Genomic DNA, 20,614 nt, shown 5'->3' with positions numbered 1-20,614 from the left:
AAATAATTTTTGATAAAGGGGCCAACAACACACAATGGAGAAAAGAAAGCCTCTTCAATAAATGGTGCTGGGAAAACTGGAAAGCCACATGCAAAAGAATGAAACTGGACTACAGTCTCTCCCCCTGTACAAAAATTAACTCAAAATGGATCAAAGATCTAAACATAAGACCTGAAACAATTAAGTCCATAGAAGAAAACATAGGTACTCAACTCATGGACCTGGGTTTTAAAGAGCATTTTATGAATTTGACTCCAATGGCAAGAGAAGTGAAGGCAAAAATTAATGAATGGGACTACATCAGACTAAGAAGTTTTTGCTCAGCAAGAGAAACTGATAACAAAAAAACCAGAAAGCCAACTAAATGGGAAATGATATTTTCAAACAACAGCTCAGATAAGGGCCTAATATCCAAAATATACAAAGAACTCATAAAACTCAACAACAAACAAACAAACAATCCAATAAAAAAATGGGAAGAGGATATGAATAGACATTTCTCCCAGGAAGAAATACAAATGGCCAACAGATATATGAAAAGATGCTCATCTTCTTTAGCTATTAGAGAAATGCAAATCAAAACGGCAATGAGATACCACCTCACACCTGTTCGATTAGCTATTATTAGCAAGACAAGTAATAGCAAATGTTGGAGAGGTTGTGGAGAAAAAGGAACCCTCATACACTATTGGTGGGAATGTAAAGTAGTACAACCATTATGGAAGAAAGTATGGTGGTTCCTCAAAAAACTGAAAATAGAACTACCTTATGACCCAGCAATCCCTCTACTGGGTATATATCCCCAAAACTCAGAAACATTGATACGTAAAGACACATGCAGCCCCATGTTTATTGCAGCATTGTTCACAGTGGCCAGGACATGGACACAACCAAAAAGCCCATCAATAGATGACTGGATAAAGAAGATGTGGCACATATACACTATGGAATACTACTCAGCCATAAGAAATGATGACATCGGAACATTTACAGCAAAATGGTGGGATCTTGATAACATGATACGAAGCGAAATAAGTAAATCAGAAAAAACCAGGAACTGTATTATTCCATACGTAGGTGGGACATAATAGTGAAACTAAGAGACATTGATAAGAGTGTGGTGGTTACCGGGGGAAGGGGGGAATGGGAGAGGGATAGGGGGTGGGGAGGGGCACAAAGAAAACAAGATAGAAGGTGACAGAGGACAATCTGACTTTGGGTGGTGGGTATGCAACATAATTGAATGACAAGATAACCTGGACTTGTTATCTTTGAATATATGTATCCTGATTTATTGATGTCACCCCATTAAAAAAATAAAATAAAAAAAAAAGTTATTTTCAGTATATAAAACACAAAGTAGTGCATAAAATACAAAGTAAGTTGCTCCTCTGATCTTTTCCATAAAGTGCAACAAAAACAGTCTAGCCATTGATAAATATTTTATTCTAGAAATATTACTTATAAATTGGCTGCTATAAAAATAAAATGTAAAAAAAATAAAACCTGCCTTTTATTATTTATCTATAATATCTTCAAATCAAATCAGTGTTATATAAATATGATTATTAATTTATAAAAAATTTAATAATCTGCAATTTCTAACATAGAAAGACATCCTTTTTCTTTTAATTAATTCATTAATTTTAAATTGAATTCTATTGAGGTGATACAGATAATCATATTTATACATGTTTTAGGTGTCCAATTCTATAACACAGCTCTGTACACTGTATAATGTACTTACCTAGATCCACATTCAGTCTTTGTTCATTGATATATATCCCCTCTCTACACTTCTTCACCTCTCTCCTCCACCTGCTTCTGTAATCACCACACTGTTGCCCGTATCAATAAATTTTTTTCTCTTTTTTTTTTGGTCCTTTTTTGCTTTATCTCTTTACCTCCTTGACCAAGCCCCCAACCCCATTGACAGCTATATGAGTTTATTTTTATTTTGCTTGTTAGTTCATTTTGTTCACTAGATTCTGCATATGAGTAAAATCATATGGTACTTGTCTTCCTCTGACTGGCTTATTTCACTAATTACAGTTTTTTTATTTTCTTTTTATTTTCTCTTTTTTTAGTTACAATAAGAACATGTATCTTTGGCTCTACCCTCAACAAATTTTTCAGTGTACAATACAGTGTTATTAAGTATAGATGCAATATTGTACAATAGATATCTACAGTTTATTTATCCTTATGGGATGTATCTAAAATAGTCAAACATAGACACAAAGAATAGAATTTTATATTATGTAATATTTTTCTCAGATAGCTTTAAAACCATGGATGACCTTTAACTGAACCCCCTAAATGTCCATTCCATTGCTATCCTCCTTTTAATATACATGTAGCCTCCTAGGTTTGTGCTTTAGGATGGCTCTCTTAAAATGCCCTTTATAATGTTTCATCATCACTATTATTAAGGACAAAAATATAAGACTAAATTATATGTCTTACATGACATATCCATTTGTATTGACCACTTTACACTAAGTTCACATTACTTTGTGCTTTCTAATGAGCCTCTCATTTTGCACACCCTTAGCCTAATCTTTAAACACTATTCACAAACTCTTTATCATTATAAACTCTTTATAGAAAGTCAGGTTAATAAACATGCCTCAGAACCAAATAAAGTTTAAATTATTATGTAGCATTTAAATTCATCATACTCTCACCTCTGCCACTTCTCAGCCGTATTCCACATTTATACATGAAAATAATGCTCTCCACCAAGTAACTTTGAAAGCCTTCATTATAATTATGTAATTATTAGTGGTTCTTTAAGGTCTTTATTAAAATTTTTCAGGGTACCTCTATACATTTATGGCATTTAATGCCAGCTCCATTACTATGGAATTTTAACATGCTTTTCTGTATTAGATTCTTTATTTTATTTTAAACATCAATTTTTTCCAGTTTACATTCTGAGACTTTAAAAAAATGAGAATAATATTGCATAGTTTTCTATTTTCTCCAATAGAGAGCACATGCATATCAGAGTACTGTACACACACACTGCTCATCTAATAAACCATTGGGTATAATTTAATTTAGAATTTACATAGTATTCGTGTACCTTTATGGCAAATGTTATACAACTAAGTAAGAGTACAAAGAACAGAGAAAGCCTTTAAAGCCAGATAAACTTGGATTCTATCATAATACTATCATATGCTCTATAACTGACTTTATAATGATTATTAAGGTCATATATATATTTAACTGGCCTTGAAATGATTAGTAAGACTTGTGAATTGTTTTCTTTTATCTTAAAAATGGAGGTATTAATACCACCTTTAAAGTCATTGTGAAATTAAAAATAAAAACTAAGCAGCAATATTGGATTACCAATTTCCGGCTACTCCCTTGAGTAATTTTAAAAGATACTATTATTAACACATTTTGATATATGTACAATGTAGAAACGAGAGCTTTTAATATAACAATACACAATTTTACATTTAAAATAAAATTGCTAAAGTTTTTCATTTAGCTATTAATAAACGAATAGGAAAAATTTTATAAAATGATTATAGTTATTTAATTTGGTGGCTCTTAGTTCTGTAAAAGATTAGACTTTATTATTTAGATTGGTCAAAACCCTAATTGTTCAATAGCACTTGGGAAGCTGGTATAAAAAAACATGTTAACCCAGAATGACTAAAAGCCAGTCTGTGTGAAATTTGTCTCACTCGAACTTATATTTACTCTATGTATGTGGCTTCTCAACTATCACACAAATTGTACAAAAAGCAATAACTTGCATTGACATTATCTATACCATGTACGTCTTTATTCAATTACATCCCACCTCAAGCAATTTTTTTTTCTACACTGCATCGATTTAGCTGTTTTTTAACCTTTCCTCATTTCTTCCCTTCAGTCCTCTTTAATTCCAGATGGTATATCAAGGTGTCTTTACTGATTGTTTTGTAATAAAATCTCTCACAACCAAGAAGAATAGTTATTTGTGTTTATAAGAGAAAAATCCAAGAATAAGCTAGGATGCCGGAGGAATGATTCTATAAGTATACCCAAAGCACAACAATGGCAATTTTTTGATAATTTTTACCTTACTTGAAGATAATTTAATACTAAGGTGAATGAATTTCAGGTAACATTTTCAGTTCTGAGAGGCAAGTCTATGGGAAAGATCAAAAATAATTTATCAGTCTGCAGACCTTGATTTGAAACCTGGCTCTGTCATTCATTAGTTTTGTAATTTTTAATGAGTTACTTAATTTTTTACACACCAATGGTGCATCTATAAAAAATGGGATATAATTATAACAGCATGCTGGAGAATTAAAGATTGTGTATGATACTACTGTGTTGTCTAGGAATAATTCTCAAAAAATAAAGAATCTACTGACTTAAATACTTTCTCAGAAATTAAAATTATAGAAAGAAATCAAATTTTGCTGTAACGTTTATGTGTGCGTGTGTTTATATGTATATATTATATAAATATTTATATTTATGACATTTTTATTTCAATTTGTATATAATGTTGATATTTTTAATATAAAATGTGTATATCCCATTAAGTGAAGTAAATTATAGCTTACAGAAAAATGTATCTTAGTGACTAATATGTCAAAACGAAAGACTTGATGTAATACTAACATACATTTGTAACATATGTAGGGTTTAAATAAGCTTATTCTCAAAACACTTGAGTGCAGTTACTATAATTAATGTGTGACACACAAGGAATTTGCACTGGCCCATCACCCACAATTGACAAATGCTTTGCAGCTTGAGTAAGCACAGTTGTTTTGTATTTGTCATACATGCGTTTAATGGTTGGCTTATCTTCTTTTATTGGAAATCCATTGTAATCTATACATAATGGATATAAAGTGCATCCAGGAAATGTTTTCCAATCATAAGCACTAAGCAGCTGTACCCTAAGGGTTTAAAAATATATTACAATGCAAAGTAAGCTGCTGTTTCATCATTAAATGGGTTAGGAAGCTCCCAGAAACAATCTGTGACAAGATATCAATGCTGAGGTAAGAGAACAGACAAGACACTGTGGTAGATAAATATTTGAATCTCAATATTTTATTCTTCATATATATTAATATATACATATATACATAAATATACACATACATATGTGTGTGTGATATAATAGATTTATGTAGACATTTGTCTAAAAGTTGTTTTTTCCAAGTGCAAATACTAAATAGAATGGGGTGAAATGTACATACATAGATATTTGCTGTAAGTAAAGATGTGAAAAAAGGAAACATTGGTTAATAAAAACATCAATGTACATGCAGTGATTGTTTATAAAGGTCAACATGAATGGAAAAAGAAAACAACAAAAGCCTACAACCAAGACTACTTTATTCAGTAAGGCTATCATTTAAAATTGAAGGTGAAATAAAAATCTTTCCAGACAAAAAAACAAACAAATAAACAAACAAAACTCAAGGAATTCATTACAACCAAACCAATGCTGCATAAATTGTTAAGGGCCTGTTGTAAACAGAACAAAAGGGGAAAAGAATTAGCAAAAGAAGAATATAGCTTTAAAGAATAAAATGGCATAAACAACTACATATCAATAATAAACTTAAATGTAAATGGATTAAATGATCCAATCAAAAGACATAGAGTAGCTGCATGGATAAGAAACCAGGACCCATATACATATGCTGTCTACAAGAGACACACCTAAAACAAAAGATACACATAGACTGAAGGTAAAAAATTGGAAAAAAATATTTCATGCAAATGGAAAAGAAAAAAAAGCTGTGGTAGCAATACTTATATCAGACAAAATGGACTTTAAAACAAAGGCTATAGTAAGAAATAAAGAAGATCACCACATAATAATAAAGGGAGCAATCCAACAGGAAGATATAACCATCATAAATATATATCTATGAACCTAATATAAGAGCACTGAAATATATAAAGCAGACTTGGATGGATATAAAGGGAGAGATCAACAGCAATACTATAATAGTAGGGGTTATCAATACCCCCTAACATCAATAGATAGATCCTCAAGAAAGAAAATCAACAAAGAAACAGTAGACTTAAAGGACACACTAGATCAACTCAATTTAATAGATATCTTCAGAACATTTCACCCTAAAGCAGCAGGATATACATTCTTTGCAAGAGCTCATGGTATATTCTCTAGAGTAGACCACATGTTAGGGCACAAAAGTGGTCTCAACAAATTTAAGAAGACTGAAATCATATCAAGCATTTTCTCAGATCACAATGGCATGAAAGTAGAAATCAACCACAACAGAAAAACTGAAAAATACTCAAACACTTGGAAACTAAATAGCATATTATTAAATAACAAATGGGTTAACAATGAAATCAAAGAAGAAATTAAAAAACTTCTAGAAACAAATGATAAAGAGCATACAACAACTCAAAATTTATAGGACACAGCAAAAGCAGTACTGAGAGGGAAGTTCATAGCACTACAGGCATTCCTTAAGAAGATAGAAAAAGCTCAAATAAACAACCTAACTTTGTATCTAAAAGAACTAGAAAAAGAACAAAAAGTAAAGCCCAGAAGTAGTGGAAAGAAAGAAATAATAAAGATCAGAGCAGAAATAAATGACATAGAGACTAAAGAAACAAGGCAGAGGATCAATGAAACCTAGAGCTGGTTCTTTGAAAAGGTAAACAATATTGATGAACCTTTAACCAGACTCACCAAGAAAAAAAGAGAGAGGACTCAAATAAATAAAATTAGAAATGAGAGTGGAGAAATAACAACTGACACAACAGAAATACAAAATATTGTAAGAAAATACTAAGAACTATATGCCAAAAAATTAAACAACCTAAGTGAAATGGACAAATTCCTTGAAACATATAATTTTCCAAAAATCAATCTGGAAGAATCAGAAACCTAAACAGACTGATTACAACAAATGAGATCGAAACAGTTATCAAAAACTCCAAAAAAACCAAAACATCGTGGCCCGATGGCTTCACTGGTGAATTCTACCAAATACTGAAAGAACTAACTCCTATCCAAGGTATTTCAAAAAATTCAAGAGAAAGGAACACTTCCAAGTTCCTCTTATGAGGCGAGCATAATTCTGATATCAAAACCAGGCAAAGACAACACAAAGAAAGATCATTATAGGCCAATATCCCTGATGAATTAAAAAAACAACAACAATTAAAAAATTACACACTTAGTTGTCTCCTACACATCTAGTTAAATATTCATAATTTTTATCTTTAAAGAGCTATATTACATTATTATTGGAAAGTTCCATATAGTTATTTAGACTTTCCATAAATCTCACTTAAACATGTTCTTGCTGTTTATTTTTTAGATTCTATTTTGAGTTTAAATTTTTTAAGTGATTAAAGAGATTTTACCTCTATAAATTGAGAATGTAGCCTATTATATTGTTTCTCATCCATGTTGTCACCTGGTAGCTGATTTGAGTATAACTCTTGGTGTTTCAATTAATTATAGTGTAATTTGTAGAGAAGAGAAACTCATTGTATTGAAAGTAATGGTAAAAATAAAATCTTTTTAATTTTTATTGATTGATTTTAGATAGACAGAAAGAGGAAGGGGGAGAGAGAGAAAGAAAAGCATTCATTTGGTGTTCCACTTAGTTTTGCATCCACTGGTCACCCCTCATATGTGCCCTGACCTGGGAAAAAACCAACGGTGGGATTCAGCCAGTTTGCACCAGTTCAGCAGAAACAATACCTAATTTTTTGTTAAGTTCGGTAACTGGCTGTTAAAATAGCACTTATATTCAGTTTCTCTCTATGGTGGAAATCACAAATTGACATTCCTTACTCTTTTTTAATGTTTATCTGCACAATAGCATATTCTAAGCACCCATAGTATTGTTCATTTCATCCATAGGTAAAAAATCTTGCAGTTGAAGACATCAATCAAGAAGCAATATGAAAATATCTTAAATAATTTTATTGGTTTTTGTTAGGCATTATTTAATATTTTAAAATTATTTCTTATAACATAATCTATTTTTATGTACCTGTTTTACTGTTCTTATTTAAGTATTATATTAAATGCTTGAAATAATAAACTACCTTTTGGTATATCCTTTTTTAAACTTAAAACAGTCATTAGGGCAGAGTACTAGCTGTTAAATTATTTGAATCCCACCACTGGAAAGAACCTGCAACCTTGGTGATTCCGGATGACAGTCTAACTGATTGAGCCAACCAGCCAGGACTAAAAGTGAATTCTAAATATTAGAGAATGCATTTTAGAAAATAAAAATTAACATCTGGTGAATTGAGGATGCATAAAAAGATATTTTCAAGCAGTGCAGCACTTATCATAAGTTATTTAAATTAAACAAAATTATTGATATATTTTTTTGAAAATTAGCAAGTAGAGGGTAATTAAAAAGCTATTTTTGGATTAGTGGTTTTCTTGTGACCAAACCAACTGCAACAAATTACTGAGTATAAACTTTTTCAAATGCTGGGTTACCTAACAATTGGCATTTTTAAGTTCCAGCATAAAAAGAATGATTAAAATGTCATTCCCTGAATTTGTTCTTTTCCTTTTCCTTTTTCTTTTTTTGACAGAGACACAGAGATAGAGTGGCAGATAAGGACAGACAGACAGGAAGGGAGATGAGAAGCATCAATTCTTTGTTGTGGCACCTTAGTTGTTCACATATTGCTTTCTTATGTGTGCCTTGAGTGGGGGACTACAGCAGACCGAGTAACCCGTTGCTCAAGTCAACAACCTTGGGCTCAAGTCAGTGATTTTGGGCTTCAAGCCAGCGACCATGAGGTCATGTCTATGAACACATGCTCAAGACAGTGACCCCACACTCAAGCTGGTGAGCATGCGTTCAAGCCAGATGAGCCCATGCTCAAGCTGGCAATCTCAGGATTTCAAACCTAGGTTCCCCTGTGTGCCAGTTTGATGCTTTATCAACTGAGCCACCACCTGGCCAGGCACTGCATTTGTTTTTCTTAATTTTGCCTACATCAGATATTCTAAAAATGATTTATGATATTGCATGACCAGCCTACCATTTGTATCTTCCCATCTCCATGCCTCACACTTTAGAGAAAGCATATAGAGCTCTGATCATTTCTTCTACACAATCCTGCTTTATGACTTCACACCTAATATTCATTTTAAGGGCTTATTTTTGTACTTGTTTCCTCTACCACTCCATAGACACAAACGTCATCCATATGTTCTTGTTTCCAATTCAAGATTCCTTTCCTTCCTTTCTCTAAACCTCAAAAACATAAGCATATCTGCACTTATGCGTATATCTGTTACTGTTCTTATCTTACACATCGACAATTTCAGATTATGTTCTGGTCTCCACTAGGCTGTTGATTCCTTAGAGTACAGAGTATGATTATTTATCCATTTGCACTTAGTTTTGACTTTTGGAGATGCTCATTTAATATTTCTAAAACTTTTGAAAGAAATGGATTTTATTATTCTACCTTTTTTCTTCAGTGAGGTTTTGCTCTTAAATTTTGTGGTTGTCTTTAAAAAAATATTAATTTTTAGAGAGATAGGAAAGGAGAGAGATAAACCTTAACATGTTGATCCACTTATTCATGCCGTCATTGGTTTATTCTTGCATGTGTCCTCACTGAGGAACTAACATGCAACCCCGGGATTTTGGGATGATGCTCTCGCCAACTGAGCTTCCTGGTGATGGCTGTGGTCATCTTTTGTTTTTTTTTTTCACTTACTCTACTTATAACTTTTGTTTTAATAAAGATCTCTTTAATATTTTTTTAATTTCTTTTATAAAGGTAGGGGAAGAGAGAGAGAGAGAGAGAGAGAGAGAGAGAGAGAGAAGGCCCAGGGGAGGAGCAGGAAGCATCAACTCTTACATGTGCCTATGGTTTCAAACAGATGATGTCAGTGTTCCAGGTTGAAGCTTTATCCACTGCACCACCACAGGTCAGGCTACTCTACTCTCTTAATAATATTTAATCACTTATCTTTTTACAAAATAACATTTAAAAATAAGTTAATACTTCAGTAAATTCAGAGTAATTGTAGAAAAAAGTGAATCTTATGAAATAAACAGCTACTGAAATTAGAAAGAATAAGCTATATTTTAAAATAATTTGATTACATGTATATGTACAAGTATTATAAAATAGATTATTTAAGTATATTTATTTTAGTTACCAAAAATTTACATTTATTACATATATCAGCTTATATATGTGCAATTTTAGTATCCTTCAAAATGATTTTTCTAAATAAAATAAGCATTTACTCTAAGCTAGTAGGTTTTCAACAATAAAAAGAAAAAAATATGTGTAAGTCCTGGCTGGTTAGCTTAGTTGGTTAGAGCAGTGGTCTCCAACCCTGGGCCACAGACCAGTAGCGGTCCGTAGGACATTTGGAACCGGTCCACAGAGAAAGAATAAATAACTTACATTATTTCTGTTTTATTTTTATTTAAGTCTGAATGATGTTTTATTTTTTTTAAATGACCAGATTCCCTCTGTTACATCCGTCTAAGACTAACTCTTGACACTTGTCTCAGTCACGTGATACACTTATCCGTCCCATCCTAAAGGCTGGTCCGTGAAAATAGTTTCTAACATTAAACCAGTCTGTGGCCCAAAAAAAGTTGGGAACCACTGGGTTAGAGCATCATCCCAAATCAGTAAGGTTGGGGGTTTGACCCTCGGACACGGCACACACAGGAAGCAATCAATGAATGCACAACAAATGAATGCTCCCCTTCTCATTCTTCTCTCTTTCCCTTCCTCTCTCTTTCTCTCTGTAAAAATCAGTGAATAAAGGAAAAATTAATCCTAGGCCAGAGAGCTTGGTTGGTTGAAGCATTGTCTTGAAACACAGAGGTTGAATGTTTGATCCCCAGTTAAGACACATACAGAAACAGCTCAATGTTCCTGTCTTAGTCTTTCTGTCCCTGTCTTCCTCTTAAAAAAATCTGTAAGTGTAAATTTCAATTAATTCCAATTACAGATGTTTTAATTAAAAATTTAAGAATCCAGATTAGTGAGATTTTGCTAATGGGTGTGCCTTACTTGTATAAGAGCTTACATGTATTTGCTGAAGACTCTTACAATCCTAAAATTATAAATTTATATTAAAATGAATACTCATCATAGGAAATTAATAAGTGTTCTTTTGGGGAAGAATCTGTGCCATATACTGTATCAATCAATGCTAAGATGAGATTACTGGCAACCCACTTTTATTGAGTTGGAGGCTGGAAGAGAATAGATGATAGTAAAGCTTGTGTGGAGAATTGAGGCAAACTACAATCAGGCAAAGAAGAAAAATATACTGCAGATAAACACTGAAACAAAATAAAGATTTATACCCCTAGGCATCGACTCTGGGAAATGGCAGCAGATAGACTTATCATCCTTTCCTATGGTCATCTCAAATGGGATGGTTCTTTTGCAGCCCATGTATCATTCAGTCTGTGAGACAAAGAAACTGCTTCTAAAGCAGAAATTGATCATGGTTTTTCCATAGTGGTTATAGTGGCTGCTGAGTACAGACTACATGTGTACCCTGGGTGGAAGAAACCTCAGGCGGCAAATCAGTCATGTCAGCACGCACATATACAGGACAGCAGCATTGACGGTGCTTGCCATTATTTCTAGGTATAATGGAGAGCATTATGTGAAATATAAAAAAGTACTTCTGAAATTCTCAAAGGAGGTTATGTTCTGTTTGCATACCTTCACACATTCTCCTTAAGAATTATTTATTCATATATTTATATTCCAAGACAGAATTTCTAATTTTATGTATTAGAGGAACATAAAAGATTGAGAGGGTTTTTACTAATTAATTTCCAGACTTCATCTGTATCGAAAACTATGTTTTCTCCAAAAAGAATTCTGGCTCATTTTTATTTAAAAAGTGGTGTGTACACATAAAATGCCTTGTACAGAAGTTCATGAAGGGAAAGAATTTGCCTCGGGAATCTCTGACTCCCAAAAATAATACAGTAATCAATTTTTAAGCTATGAAAGCAATTGTGGTTGGGATATCAATGAGATTTATAGAAAACTACTCGTTTTTCTTGTGCATTTTTAAGTTAGACTTAGATTTAGGACATGGTCACATTATATGTTCTGGAAAACCCAGGAAGTGTACAAGATGTTTATGAGAAAGTGATTATTTAGATTTAGTGTATAATCACCACTTATAAGTGTAAATACATGAAAATATTTGCAATTACACTTGTGTGAAATTGCCCATAATTAATATGGCTACTTGTTTACAGACTATTACTGGTAAATACTTGACAGAGAGTTTGAAGCAGAAAATTTCACACTAAAATCTTAACACCCTTTGTCAATTTAGAAAAGAAGACAAATGCATCAAATGTAATTATACATTTGCACTGTAAAACTAGACAAATTTACAAAACAAATCTGAATCTTCTTCTCTATTTTATAAAATAAATACTATCTCTTCTTTGTATTAAGCAAAAGATAAAATGTACCTGAAGCATTTAATAAAAGTGTAATGCAGGCATATTGAGTGCCTATGAAATACAAAGTATTTGATGATCACCAGAGTAGATTTAAACCAAAAAAAATACATAGTTAATATTTTACAGAAGTTTGCTATAGTAGGATAAGTAAACTATTTTTTCCTATGTTATCATAAGAAAAAATAGAGACATTCTATCAAAATGAGTAAAAGACAGGGTTATAAAATCCAAGTATAGGATGACATTACTCCATTTGGTAGAACTAAAGGAAATATGATAAAGGAGGAAATAAAATTTTAAACTTCAGCATGAGAAAAAAGCATTAGTCTCCAAAACAGTTTAATTACAGAGGATAGCCACAACCCTTGGGAAATACAGCTATTAAGGTATGGTTCAAGCACAGGGTTGTAGAAAAGAAATTTTGTGAAAAATCTCAGGCTACGTTTCTGACCACTGTAGAACAACTTGGCAGTGGAGAACTATTGTTTTTTTATTATTACTTTTTTAGCAGTGCAAATGAATATTCATTTCTGGGCTTTGGAAAGTGATCTTTAATAGCAAAGTTTCCAGATGGAAAATATCTGGAAACATCATGTACAGTTAGAATTTCATTACAAGTATTTAGGTAATAAATAAAGGGAAAGAAAATAACTGAAATTTGTTGATAGGAAGAAACTATAGAATTTATAAATGAAAGGACGAGAGAGAAAGAGTATTTAAGGATGGTATCTCACGGTGATTATTAAATGATTTAAGAGGACGAGAAAGAGGATAATTTTGGAGGGAACGTAAATACTGATCTTGGTCTTCTAATGGTTAATATAGCAGAAGTAGTGCTGGGAAGAATGCTCATTAGTATTATCTACATGGAAAAAAAAGATACAGGGAGATTTAGTGTTAGCACCTGTGAAGTTAAAATGGGTGCCTGGAGAAGATGAATCATGTCTTCAGTTTTAACTCCAATAATCAGTGTTTTCCTTCTTGAAACATTTTCTTCACAAGACATATAAAAACACACTATTGTACCTCCAAGGATCTTTCTTATCTCTCTGGTAGCTACCTCCAAATATTCTCTCTTTCTTCCTTCTCATAAGAAATTTTGAGATACACATTGCACGAGGATTTTATTTGTCAGACAGAAAGAAGCTGCCTGGAAAATATCTTGATTCCCTTCACCCTCCCTTCCCGACCCAGTGAGCTTTTGAAATTCGACTTTTGACAACAGTCCTGGCAACAGCTTGTCTTCCTTAGTTTCACCCCTGACACCCACTTCACCCTTAGTTTTATCGGAGCAGAACTTGGCCTGGTTCCAATTCATGACAGATGGCCAGGTCCTGGACCCTAGTCACAGTGTCCCTTCAGTTGTTTTATTCGTCCTGTTGGTGCTGATTGCAAAGATCAACTCTGTCTTATCAACTGTATAACTAATTTTTTTTTCTATTAAATGACTTCTGTTAAAAATAGGTAGAGTGGTTTCTGAAATTTCTCCAAAATGTTTAAAACTATTTTCATCATAGGCTATGCCACCTGTCAAGATATAACACAAGTTAAATCTTACAGAGAAGCATGAAAAATTTGATACACTGCTTAGAATTAGACTCTTGAAAACCAGTTAGCCAAGCTGCTTATTTTACAAATGATGAGACTGAGGTAATGAGAGTTTTATTTGTAATTATAGAATAGATCTTTGCCATCTGTCAGAAAAAGAATTTTTCTTCATTTGAAATGTATTGATTGAGAATAGTAGAATTCAAGATTTGAGGAGGTCGTTTATGAAAATACAGTTTCATTTCTAGTAGTGGGGTGGAGGTGGATATAATACTGGTAAAACAAAGTGGTTCATTAAAAAAGTTTCAGTTTTGTCTGCCGTAGCATGAGAAGAAAACTTAAGATCTCCATTTTTATATTTTCATAATGTAAATAGTTAAATATAATAAACAAAAAAAGATGGCTTAAGCAGCCACAGACTTTTGTATACTGTTGAAATTTGTAATTAATGGCTATATAAAGTTTCAATATCTGGTGATTTCATCGGATCTCATTAAATTTGTTACAGAATAGCTGGGTTGAAAGTGAAAACCAGCAGGTGCTATTACAGTAATTTTTCCCCACAAAATTATATCCTATGTATAATGGCAGTTTATTCAGACAGAGTGTATTGACTCTATAACCAAAAGTTCCGTTAAAGCCATTATAGGAGGTTATAATTTTGTATTCAGAGATTCTTTAATACTGATTATTGACCCATATAAATGTAGTCATTATAAAGATTTCTTTCTCATTGCAGTTATAGTTTTTCTAAAGGAAAAATATACAAGGAATTAGATGAACTGCTATTGTCAATAGCTCCAAAAATTAGCCAACATAGCAACTTGAGTGAGACATTTAAAATCTCTGACCACCACTATCTTATCTATGAACTGGGCTAAAGTTTATATTGAGAACTTCATGGAGCTGTTACAAATATAAAACTTTTTATAGTATATATAAGATTATGTATGAAGATTACACATATAAGATATATTAAATATTGTATAATATACATTAAATAGCTATTTTTGAGATACCATTAGTGTTATGTTTTTAAGTTTCCACAGTAGCACAGTAGTGAATAGGTTTGGTAAAAGGTTGAAGTAAAAACTTTACTTAGCTATTAATTATAAATTTTAATAGTGTATGAGTCTGCTCTATAGAAAACCTTTGATTGACCAATGTTAATTTTTCCTTTATTTCCATTATTAAAATAAGTAAATAAATAGAATTATGAAGGAGTTAACTAAAGAACTCACTGGTTTCATCCAAACCTACTGCATTTTTTGAAGAGTAATAGTTTGTTGGGGCATAGATTCAGGATTTCAGTGTTACGAGTAATTTAACATTTTGTTGAACATTCCCTATTGTAGGATTTAAACAGTTATAGGATAGTGAGGTACTGAACCCATATGTTTTAAAATGGCTATACACAGTTATTATTACTCATTCTGTATGTTTGATACTGACATCTTAAACATCTCATATTCACCTTAACCTCTTTTATAAATTTTTCATTGATTTATATAACAAAATTAATATATAATAATGAATTATAGTATCTCCAATTCTTTTACATATCTGAACAAACATGAGGTTGGCATTTTAAAGTAGTTGTGCAATAAACCTATTGGAGAAAACTGTTTCTATTTCTGTACAATGAAGCTACAGTGAAGAAATTTAGTAAGGATATTTAGAAAAAAAGGTCAGATCATCATATGCTCCCACTTTACATTCTTCAACAGTATGGCTTCATAAAAATATAGATTGTTAAAGGGCTTATGGTGATAACCAATTTAAAAGCCCCCAAATTAGAACAAATGAAATACTTCTGTGTTTTTGCTCCAACAGTGTTTCCTTTTCCAGGTCTATTGCTTGCCAACTTTCTTCTCTGAGCAAGGAATGAAATAAGGAAGAAAGAAAAGAGGAAGAGAGGCAGGAAAATTTAAAATGGAAGGCTAATGAAAAAATATATATAATGCTCAAAAACATATTAACAAATGTATTGTGGTTTCTAATATGTATGTAGGCACTCTTTACCAAATATAATGTATTTAGAAACATTTAAGGTATGTAGTCTTTAAGGTAACTCATAAGAAGTTATCCTGATGCATTTACCATCATCGTACTCAATCTTCAAATGTGCTATAGCAGAGATTTTCAACATTATTTATCTCATAGCATATATAAATTAATTACTCAAATTTTGTGGCACACCCAAAAAGATTATAGTTTTTTCTAACTAATCGAAAATAGGTATAATTTGATTGACTTACAAAAAATATAATAGTAATTACTTACTCTTTTGCTCCAAAAATATTTTTTTACTTGATTTTAATTTATTGTGTTTACATAGATTCTAGTGTTGCCCTGAATGCCTCCCCCCTCCCCCTTATTCTCCTCACATCTCCCCTGCCCCCCTGTACTGATAGCACCCTTCCCACTTCCCTTCAGGTTTATCCCCTCCTATCATCCCATTTCCCTCTGTCCTCTTTTCCTCTGGTCCCTTTGATCTCTCCTCTGTCTCAATTCCGTTCCTCAGTTCTCATTGTTCATCGGATTCCTCAAATGAGTGAGGTCATATGATATTTTTCTTTTTCTGCCTGGCTAATAAAACTTAACATAATAATTTCCAGGTCCATCCATGTTGCCGCAAAAGGTAAGATTTCCTTGTTTTTCATGGCCCTATGGTATTCCATTGTATATATGTACCATACTTTTTTTTTTTAATTTTAATGGGGTGACATTGATAAATTAGGGTACATATCTTCAGAGAAAACATCTCCAGGTTATTTTGACATTTGACTATGTGGCATACCCATCACCCAAAGTGAAATTGTCCTCCGTCACCTTCTATCTGGTTTTCTTTGTGCCCCTCCCCTCCTCCCATCCCTTCTCTCTCCTCCTTCCCCTCCACCCACCCCCCTGTAACTATCACACTCTTGTCCATGTCCCTGAGTCTCATTTTTATGTCCCACAGATGTATGGAATCATATAGTTCTTAGTTTTTTCTTATTTACTTATTTCACTCAGTATAATGTTATCAAGGCCCATTCATGTTGTAATGAACGGATATCATCATTTCCTATTGCTAAGTAGTATTCCATAGTGTATATGTACCACATCTTCTTTATCCAGTCATCTATTGAAGGGCTTTTTGGTTGTTTTCATGTCTTGGCCATTGTGAACAATGCTGCAATGAACATGGGACTGCATGGGTCTTACGTACCAATTTTTTTGAGTTTTGAGGGATTGCTGGGTCATATGTGTATCACAGCTTTTTAATCCACTCTTTCACAGACAGACACCTGGGCTGTTTCCAGATCTTTGCTATTGTGAACAATGCTGCCATAAACATGGGGGTGCATTTCTCCTTTTGAAACAGTGCTATGGTGTTCTTGGGGTATATTCCTAAAAGTGGAATAGCTGGGTCAAAAGGCAGTTCGGTTTTTAATTTTTGAGGAATCTCCATACTGTTTTCCACAGTGGCTGCACAGTCTGCATTCCCACCAGCAGTGCAGGAGGGTTCCCCTTTCTCCACATCCTCGCCAGCACTTATTCTGTATTGTTTTATTGATGAGCGCCATTCTGACCGGTGTGAGGTGGTATCTCATTGTGGTTTTAATTTGCATTTCTCTATGATTAGTGATGTTGAGCATTTTTTCAGATGCCTATTGGCCATCTGTATGTACTCTTTGGAGAAGTGTATATTCATTTCTTTGGTTCATTTTTTGATTGGACTGTTTATCTTCCTGGTGTTGAGTTTTACAAGTTCTTTATAAATTTTGGTTATTAACCCCTTATCAGACGTACTGTTCAATATATTCTCCCATTGTGTGGTTTGCCTTTTTATTTTGTTTATATTGTCTTTAGCTGTGCAAAAGCTTTTTAGTTTGATATAGTCCCATTTGTTTATCCTGTCCTTTATTTCCCTTGCACTTGGAGATAAATCAGCAAATATATTGCTGCGAGAGATGTTGGAGAGCTTACTGCCTATGTTTTCCTCTAGGATGCTTAAGTCTTTTATCCATTTTGAGTTTATTTTTGTGACTGGTATAAGTTGGTAGTTTAGTTTCATTTTTTGCAGGTAGCTGTCCAATAGTCCCAACACCATTTGTTAAAGAGACTGTCTTTACTCCATTATATGCTCTTACCTGCTTTGTCAAATATCAGTTGCCCATAAAGTTGTGGGTTTATTTCTGGGTTCTCTGTTATTTCCATTAATCTATATACCTGTTCTTATGACAGTACCAAGCTGTTTTGAGAACAATGGCCTTGTATTATATTTTGATATTAGGAAGTGTGATACCTCCCACTTTAGTCTTCCTTTACAAGATTGCTGAGGTAATTCATGTTCTTTTTTGGTTCCATATAAATTTTTAAATATGTGTTCTCTATCTTAGAAGTATGTTATTGGTAATTTAACTAGTATTGCATTAAGTTTATAAATTGCTTTGGGTCATATAAACATTTTAATGATGTTTATTCTTTCTATCCATGAGCACAGTATTCGCTTCCACTTGTATATATCTTTCTTGATTTCTTTTATCAATGTTTTATAATTTTCCTAATACAAGTCTTTAATATCCTTGGTTAAATTTACTCCTATGTACTTTATTTTTTTGGTTTCAAAAGTGAAGGGGATGGTTTTCTTAATTTCTCTTCTGATAGTTCATTGTTGGTGTATAAAAATGCCTCTTATTTCTGAGTATTAATTTTATATCCTGCCACTTTTCTGAATTCATTTATTGGGTCCAATAGTTTTTTGACTGAGATTTTAGAGTTTTCTATATACAATATCATATCATCTGCAAATAGTGATAGTTTTACTTCTTCTGTTCCAATTTGTATGCCTTTTATTTCTTCTTCTTGTTTGATTGCTGTGACTAGGACTTCCAGAACTATGTTGAATAAGAGTGGTAAAAGGGGACGCCCCTACCTTGTTTGTGATCTTAAGGGGATTACTTTAATTTTTACCCATTGAGTATGATGTTGGCTGTGGGTTTGTCATAGATGGCCTTTATCATGTTGAGGTATGTTCCCTGTATTCCCACTTTGCTGAGAGTTTTAATAATGAATGGGTGCTGGATTTTATCAAATGCTTTATCTGCGTTTATTAATATTATCCTGTGGTTTTCATCTTTCCTTTTGTTTATGTGATGAATCACATTGATTGATTTCAATATTGTACGAGGCTTGCCTCCCCAGAATAAGTCCCACTTGATCATGATGTATGATTTTCATATATTGCTGGATCCTGTTTGCTAATATTTTGTTGAGGATTTTAGCATCTATATTCATCAGGGATATTGGCCTATAATTTTCTTTCTTTGTGTTGTCTTTGCCTGTTTTTGGAATCAGAATTATGCTCGCCTCATAAAAGAAGCTTGAAAGTCTTCCTTCCTCTTGAATTTTTTGAAATAGCTTGAGAAGAATAGGAGTTAGTTCTTCTTTGAATATTTGGTAGAATTTACTTGTGAAGCCATTGGGCCCAGGGCTTTTGTTTGTTGGGAGTTTTTTGATAACTGTTTCAATCTCATTTGTTGTAATTGGACTGTTAAGGTTTTCTGATTCTTCCAGATCAATTTTTAAAATATTATATGTTTCAATGTCCATTTCATCTATGTTGTTTAATGTTTTGGCATACAGTTCTTCATAGTATTTTCTTACAATCCTTTGTATTTCTGTTGTGTCAGTTGTTATTTCTCTACTCTCATTTCTAATTTTATTTATTTGAGTCCTCTCTTTTTCTTTTGGTGAGTCTGGTAAAAGGTTCATCAATATTGTTTACCATTTCAAAGAACCAGCTCTTGGTTTCATTGACCCTCTGTATTGTTTCTTTAGCCTTTATGTCATTTATTTCTGCTCTGATTTCTATTATTTTCTTCCTTCTACTACCTCTGGGCTTTACTTGTTGTTCTTTTTCTAGTTCTTTTAGATGCAAAGTTAGGTTGTTTATTTGAGCTTTTTCTAGCTTCTTAAGGAATGCCTGTAGTGCTATGAACTTCCCTCTCAGTACTGCTTTTGCTGTGTCCCATAAATTTTGAGTGGTTGTATGTTCATTATCATTTGTTTCTAGGAATTTTTTTATTTCTTCTTTGATCTCATTGTTAACCCATTTGTTATTTAATAACATGCTATTTAGTTTCCAAGTTTTTGAGTATTTTTCAGTTTTTTCTGTTGTATTTGATTTCTAGTTTCATGCCATTGTGATCAGAGAAAATGCTTGATAGGATTTCAATCTTCATAAATTTGTTGAGACCACTTTTGTGCCCTAATATGTGATTTATCCTAGAGAATGTACTATGAGCATTTAAAAAGAATGTATATCCTGCTGCTTTAGGGTAAAAAGTTCTGAATATATCTATTAAATTGAGATGATCTACTGTGTCCTTTAAATCTGTTGTTCCTTTGTTAACTTTCTTTCTTGAGGATCTATCTAGTAATGTTATTGGGGTATTGAAATCCTTTACTATTATAGTATTTCTGTTGACCTCACCCTTTATATCCATCCAAGTCTGCTTTATATATTTAGGTGCTGCTATTTTAGGTGCATAGATATTTATAATGGTTATATCTTTCTGTTGGAATGCTCCCTTTAT

The sequence above is a fragment of the Saccopteryx bilineata genome, chromosome 5 (assembly GCF_036850765.1).
Source record: "Saccopteryx bilineata isolate mSacBil1 chromosome 5, mSacBil1_pri_phased_curated, whole genome shotgun sequence".
Lineage (NCBI taxonomy): Eukaryota > Metazoa > Chordata > Mammalia > Chiroptera > Emballonuridae > Saccopteryx > Saccopteryx bilineata.
Note: the sequence above shows the minus strand (reverse complement) of the source record.